At 39.9% G+C, this 8,095-nt stretch overlaps 1 pseudogene; it reads right to left on the reverse strand.

Moving 5' to 3' along the window:
• Positions 1-7,701: 7,701 nt before the first annotated feature.
• On the reverse strand, positions 7,702-7,794 carry LOC129648086 (uncharacterized; annotated as a pseudogene).
• Positions 7,795-8,095: the final 301 nt, after the last annotated feature.

Below are 8,095 nucleotides of genomic sequence, written 5' to 3' on the forward strand. Positions count from 1 at the left end.
TTTGGCATATCTTTTTTTCTTTGCTTTCTTTGAAAAGAGAATCCCCCAAAACTTTCAGATGAATAGATTTTAAATGGTTCTAGGAATCTGTTCTGTTGAGATAACCTATCCAAATTTGGAAAACTATTCAATTTTACCTAAACCAATGAAGTTTCTAATGTAATCATGGCATACAAACACTCCTGAAAAATGTTTCTAATTCATATTTCAGCTTGAAAAAGAATATGTAGAAATTCAAAAGAAAAAACAATGGGGGAATAAGTCCGTAAAAATATTATTTTTTGTATTAAATAAATATCTAAGGGTAACTCTGGGATCTGTATTTTTTAAATCTTGTTTACAAAATTTTTGAGATAAATAATGTTTACAGGCATTTTTTAAAAGATCTTAGAGTAGGATAATATAGAATTATATTTTGTGAGATTGTATGAAACTAAAAATTTAATGTGAATATTTAAGATGATCCAGTGAAGATTAAATAGAAGTTCTAAATACATGCTACAAAATAAGTGAGCTTTGAAAACATTACACCACATGAAAAAGTAAAAAAAAAAAAAAAAAAAAAAGACCACAAACTATATGATTCCATTTATTTAAAATGTGCAGAACAGTAAAATCCATAGGGCTTCCCTGGTAACTCACTGGGTAAAGAATCCAACTGCAATGCAGGAGGCTGGGGTTCAATCCCTGGGTCAGGAAGATCCCCTGGAGAAGGAAATGGCAACCCATTCCAGTATTCTTGCCTGGAAACTATCCACAGACAGAGGAGCCTGGTGAGCTACAGTCCCTGGGGTCACAAGAGTCAGACACAACTTAGCAATTAAAGCACTAGAGAATATTGATCAGTGCGGCCAGAAGTCCAGGCAGGAGATGGGGCAACAGGGCAAATGGGCAGTAACTGCTACTGTTTACAGGGTTACTTTTCAGGGTCATGAAAATGTTCTAAAATCAATGACAGTGATAGTTCCACAACTCTGCAAATATAACAGCTATTGAATTATACACTTAAGTAGGTGAATTGTATGGTATTTAAAACATACATCAATAAAGCTAATATAATATAATTTTATTATATTAAAAACAGAAACCTCACAAAATTTAGAGTGTTAATCTCTCCTATGAACTTCCCTGGTGGCTCAGATGGTCAAAAATCTGTCTGCCAATGCAGGAGATGCAAGAGACACTGGTTCGATCCCTGGGTTGGGAAGATGCCTTGGAGAAGGAAATGGCAACCCACTCCAGTATTGTTGCCTGGAAAATTACATGGACAGAGGAGCCTGGCAGGCTACAATCCATGGGGTCACAAAGAGTTAGACATGACTGAGTGACTAACACTTTCTTCACCTTCAATCTCTGCTATAAGTAGGGAAACAATCACCTTGTAACAGGGCTCTTGACAGTAAAGATTAATGGATTTCCTTTTTAAACATCATTAGATCAGAGTTACTAACATTTAGAACTTACTTTTTAAAGAGGAGGTGACCATCTGATGTACTGTCCCAGAAAAGGTGAAATTGAACAGTGGAAATAATTACCTAAAACCTAAATAATTACCCCTGCATCCTGCTGTTGCAAAGGCAGGAGAGCTGCTCAGCATCTACGTTAAACCTATTATCCACTTGATCCGATTGTCCATTTCAGATTGATCACAACCACTCAACTATCGCTCATTTCTCTGGCTAGCTCTCTGTGGTTCAAAACACCATTTGTTTCCAGGTCCTCAGACACATGGCAATAAACTAACCACACATTCCAGCATGTGTTTTGTGGGTATTCTCCCTGCCCATCTCATTGCACTTATATTATAAAAACAGAGATTTACAATTCAACCCACAACTGAAATAAACCTAAAGAGCTCAAAGTGATGGATCTTTCACTCATATCAGAGAATTTTGTCTAGAAAATACAAAACAAAGTTAAACGAAACACCTACGAACAGAGCCGGGAGCTAGTTTTACTAGCTGATCCCCACCTAATAAAGAGCACAGGTGACAGGGAACATCTCAAAAGAAGTCAGTTTTATTCCTCTTGATAAATTCTTCAGGTATCATCTGTTTCATTTATGAGGCAGGGGAGTCAGGTCACAGAGGGTCTGAGCAATGAATTTACTATTCTGTGAAACTAGAAATTAAGGCTCCTGTCTCAACTTCTTTTGGTAAGAAAACAATTTTTTAAAAATTCTCAGATCAAGCCTACATGTTTACCATGCTTTAATTTGGGGAGGTGAATGTATATAAATCCAGTAGTGGTTTTTTAAATAGATGGAGAAATAGATAAATAAGACTTGAAAAAAAAGCATATTAAAGGTAAAATTCAAGATCAGTTGAAAGTCATCCATCCAAAGCCAGGGCTGCTCATGTCACTGACCCGTGGGGAGGAGCGATATGTGTCAAAGACAGTACATGTCAAATGTAGTGGGACCCATCAGTCCTTTTTTAGCAATAAGAGAATATTCACTGTTGACTCAGACTAAGCCACTTGTCTGGTGATCCTGGCAGCAAATGTCAGAAAACATTTCCCTCCACTTTATCTGTCACTGACACTTGACCACAGTGTTTTTCTTTCTTCACCAGAGAGAAGAGAAAGTCAACTCAGTCACCTCAGTGCAGGAGGTGGGGCTGTCAGGGGAATGATGGCAAAAGATACACATTTTGAAGATGATAGATTGCCCCCGTTGAGTCTACACACTCACAGTTCAGAACGTTTGGGACAGGCTATTATTATCCTAGTGTGATTCAGAGGGGACTCACTCTTCCCTCAACTTGGAAACAAGTTGAAAGCCTATGACATCTCATCCAGGGAAGACATATTTGGCTGTGCCCACCCAGGGATCTCTCTGATAGTTGGATGAGCATTTCTTCATTTCTGTGGCCTGAAAGAAGCAACTGGAGAGCTATTTGCAGAGGAAGGGGAGTTTTGATTGTCACTGAGTTGGGTTAAATTTTTGCAGACGTCCCAATGGTACTGAGTAGGAAGAGAATAGAGATTCCTCTCCACCTCAATGCAGTCTTTGGGAATTTAGGAAAGTGAGGAAAATAAGCAGAAGATCTATGATGTTCCATGGAGAAGGTATAGGTATAAGAACAATGCCCACATATCCTAAGCTTCATTTCCCACAGTAAAAATCAGAGTAGCAACTGCCACTGGAGCTCGGAAAGAGTACCTGTGGTGGGGTACATGAGCAAGAAGAAATAATTCCATTAGATAATCAAGGGTACTGCAACTTGAGAGCTTGATTGGGGGCTTAGTAGATAAAGAAACCACCTGCAAAGCAGGAGACCCCAGTTCAGCCCCTGGGTCAGGAAGATCCTCTGGAGAAGGAAATAGCAACCCACTCCAGTATTCTTGCCTGGGACACCCCATGGACAGAGAAGCCTGGCAGGCTATAGTCCATGGGGTCATAAGATCAGACAAAACTTAATGACTAAACTACCACCACTGTGATTTGGAGGCACAAGTTGAGCTAAAGGTACGTTTGGAGAAGAGTCAGCCAATCATTCTGGCTCCATCAGACAGTGTTCTTAGACTGCACTTTCCCTTTTGTCAAAAGGAAGAGACACAGGCTGAGGAAAGTGAGGGAATACTTAAGACCCTGGTGATCTGAGAATAACAATAAAGTATGCTCACTCAGAGACAGCTAGCAGTAACGGGCCACAGTCCTTGCAGTACACTTAAACTATGAGCCTCCTTTCTATGAGAGATAGCTTCATATTATATATTACCAGGAGTCCCACCTAAGACCACAAATTCTGCTTGCCTCATCTCTAGCATTCTGAAAAGGACAAAAAAAGACCTTGCTGAAAGAGGTTACAATTATTCTTGACATTTTAGAAGGCACCTCTACTGTGTTCAAAATGTTCCATCATGGGTTTTAAAATGTGAACTAGAATAGGAGAGTCCAACCTGAAGTCTTTTGAAATGAGAGCTCACCTGTATCTGATTTTGCCTCACATTCAAACAGATTTTAGCAACTAATTTAAAGGTCTTCATCTTACCCAACTGAAAAACATCAGCAGCTCCTTTTAGCTTTACACTGGTTAACATGATTAAGAAATGAAATGGGGAAATATGGATTTATTTTTTGTTAAAAGGCTGTAAAGAAACATGTCACTCAGACTAGCTCTGGATGCAAGCCTATTAATGATTCATGTTCTTCTTTATAGTTGCCTACATTCTCCATTTTTTCTTTAAAGGGCATATATTACTTTTCAGGGAAAAAAAAAAGGTGGTCGAAAAAAGAGAAAGAAAGAAAAATCTTACCTTTAGTCTTTACCTTGAAAAAGGAATGAGATTAAAATAGAAAGGCAAAATACCAGTGTTAACAGTGACTGACTTTAACAAGACAGTAAGTGACAATTTTTTTTCTTTCAACCCGTCTGGTATTTTTCAATTTTCTACAAAGAATAAGGATTTTTAATTAAAAAGCACTTTGAGGAACAAAGGAAAACTGGAAAGAAAATGTTGCCTTATTCCATTTTAATTGCCTGGAAATGAAAGTGAAGACTGTACTTATATAACTGGAAGAAATCTGCGTGGACAGGTCCCACAAAGCTTACTGGAGGCGAATGGCAGCAACTCAGCAGCGTCTACCTGTGGCCAGCCTTGGTTGCTAGGCAGATCTCACCATCACCAGTGTGGATTTGAAAGCATCTAAAAGACTGTTCTCCCCTAAAAGAGCACCCATACCAGCCTGCTATTGTCTCTCATGTTCTTGCCAGAGTCCTTTCTTCAGCTTCTTGCAATGTGTTCTCTGGAGTTCCCATTTAAATCAAACTGATCTTGAGAAGGGGACTAGCAGCCACTTGGCAAATCAGAAAGGTGCAAGTTGTCATGAAAAGATCCCCAATCTGGACCCAGGCTCCCATGCCAGGGTTTTGTCTCTAAGTCGCAGTGGACTCTTTTGCACAATCTTTGACTTCATTTGGAAACAATTCCCACTTCTATAAAATGAAGGGATGGACTTAGAATTCCTTATGACACTTCCTGTATCTAAATTCTGTCAGCATTAACTTCTCAGTTTAGACGGCTTCCACCTTGAAAAAAGAAACAGTGCTGAGGGAATATATAATAAGAGGAACACATGTTCAAGGGGGAAATAGAGGAAAAAGGAAAGATTCAAGAGCCTGGTATATTTCCGAGGATCTTGGTCAACACAAGAAAACTAGATGCTACCATATGCCCCCAAAGGAGATCATCTTCCCAAAGAAAAACTCAATTCACTTAAATTATTTTCTGATTCAGTCTTGATACTGAGTCAAGAGCCTCAGTTTAATGTCTAATCTCAAGAGACCATTGCATATTAAATGAGGTTTTTATTAAGTGACTCAGAAACTACTGAGAGTGATCATTCTATTAACATTCCTATAAGATGAAGATATTAAAAATATGTAGCTATTCTCCTATATGTTTACATGAGTGAGCTCCCAGCTCTCCTTCAGCTGATTGACAGAAGAGGGCAATGTGGGGATCCTTCTAATCACAAATTCATCACAAATAAAAGTGAGTAGAAAACGTACACATGAACAGTAGGCTCTTCTGTGAGGAGAAGGGAAAGGTTTATTTATTCTCCTCTGTAGGAAACAAAGAGCTTTATTAATGAGGAAAGAGAAAGGCAGTACCAGTATAAAGGGGAATGAACCAAGGATATGAGGGAAAAAGACAAGTGTTTCCCTACCAGATGACCTTTTTATTTCAGAAAAAATAAATATGTTCATGTTTTGAATGAATTTTATGTCATGACACAATTATCTTGCTAGGGAACTAATTCTGATAGCATGAAATGGATCAACATGGCATAAAATAAATCCTGTAGCTTTTAAATAGCTTTGGATCACTCTCTCGGACTTACAGCCAGCCTCTTACTGCTTGAATTGCAACACATTTTGCCCAGCAGTGAAAACCGGAAATTTGTAAGTTTGACATTACCAAGTCCTCCTTTTCATTATCAAGTTTCCAACCCTGATTTGTCACAGTCCCACCAGTTAGACTTCTCCCCAGCTAGATGAACTGAATTGTAAAAATTACTCAGTGGAAGCTGAAAGCCGAAAATGAATTGAGATGATTCATTCTGGAGGTCCTTGCTATTTTCAGACTTTTGGACAGAATTTCTGGCATTCAGAAGTAATAAATGAGCCTGAGTTGACACCTTGATTTGTTAACTCAGAAAAATCCACAGTCAGTCCCACTCTGGATTCATGTGGAGTTCAATGATGCAAAAGTGATGAAGAGGAAAAAAAGTTGCATCACTTTTAAAATGTTAAAACTCAATTTATCATCTGTGTTTTGACACAGTTAGCCAGCAATATTCTTAAAGGATTCATGAAGCAGATTACTAAGAATAATCAGTTACTCATATAGCCAGTATTTCTTTTAATTTATTACACATTTAGAAAAAATAAGCAAGCCAACCATTCCTCTGGAAGTAAAGTCTAAATAATAGATCAATAAGCACCTGACCAAACAATTCAGCTATAAGGTCAAAATCGTAGTTAATCCTTGAAGGGAAGCAACAGATCAGCCACTTACAGGATATACTTTGAGTAGTTTTCCCAGCAGCACCAGTAACCTTAGACTGTTTTGTCTACTCTGTCATCAGTCTCTTCCCCTGACTAAGCTGAATAATTATTAGATGGTAAAACAAGGTCCAGTGGAAGGCGCTGGGCACCGTGAATGACTGACGGAAGCACTGATCCAGAGACATGGTGGGACGGGCCACAGGCGTGATCTTGAGCCCTCAACAATTTTCCAGTAAGCCACCAATCCTCAACATCTGCAGCACCATTTAAAGGCTATGGCAAACCACTCCAGTACTCTTGCCTGGAAAATTCCATGGACAGAGAAGCCTTGTAGGCTACTGTCCATGGGGTCACAAAGGGTCGGACACAACTGAGTAATTTCACTTCACTTCACTTCATGGCAAGGAAACAACCCTCTGAAGATGGCAGTGCTGGAAATTTTGTTTGTTTGTTTAACATTGTGTTCATGTATTTATTTATTTGACAGCAGAGTAGGATTTATTGGTGGACATGAGTACAGCAGGGGCAACACCACAGCTCTCATGAGTGCAGGACCTGACATTCTTCCAGGAGCTGCAATTGGAGATGTATTTGATTCTGTAGCCACCTAGAATGAACTGCTCTTCTGCCACCATGCTTCCAAATTCATCCTCACTACACTCAGTAAATCTCCAGCTCTTAGAGATGTGGATCTTCCCACAGCCAGAGAACTTGGACTTGGCCCTGTGTAGACCCTCAATCCGGAGAAGGCAATGGCACCCCACTCCAGTACTCTTGCCTGGAAAATCCCATGGACGGAGGGGCCTGGTAGGCTGCAGTCCATGGGGTCGCTAGGAGTCGGATACGACTGAGCGACTTCACTTTCACTTTTCACTTTCATGCATTGGAGAAGGAAATAGCAACCCACTCCAGTGTTCTTGCCTGGAGAATCCCAGGGACAGGGAGCCTGGTGGGCTGCCATCTATGGGGTCAAACAGAGTCGGATACGACTGAAGCGACTTAGCAGCAGCAGCATGGCCTCAATCACATGTTCTTTGTTCTTCAGCTTGTTACAGATGGGCATTATACCTTGTCCAATAAGGACCCTGATCACTGTGCCCAGGGGCTTTCCAAAGGCACCACACATACCTGTCTGGAGCCTACATTAGGGACAGCATGAGGCCATACATGAATATCTACAGGAAAGGGCTATCTCCAAGGTCCCTAAGGGAACCCCTAAAGCAACAGGCTGCATATACTACCAAGAGGGCTACTGTTTGTAGGAATGCAATGGCTACAATGGAATTTGTTTAAAATTTTTCCTTTTTCAAGTGATCTCTGTACACTTTTTTAAGTGTGCCAAAATAAATCAAGAGCCAGAAATTGGTTGGTTTTTCCAGCACTAATAACAGTATATGTAGCTAACATCTACAGAGTGCCTACATGTGCCAGATACTCTTCTCAGTGGCTTGTGTATATTAACACACTTAACTCATGCCAACAATATCTGTTCTTGTTTCAACCAGATTCTGGCACAGGGTTGATTATTAAGACAAGTAGGTGAAAGAGTCCCTCCTCTGGTCTTTGGCCTTTAAAGGACT

Source organism: Bubalus kerabau, chromosome 3 (assembly GCF_029407905.1).
Source record: "Bubalus kerabau isolate K-KA32 ecotype Philippines breed swamp buffalo chromosome 3, PCC_UOA_SB_1v2, whole genome shotgun sequence".
Classification (NCBI taxonomy): Eukaryota; Metazoa; Chordata; class Mammalia; order Artiodactyla; family Bovidae; genus Bubalus; species Bubalus kerabau.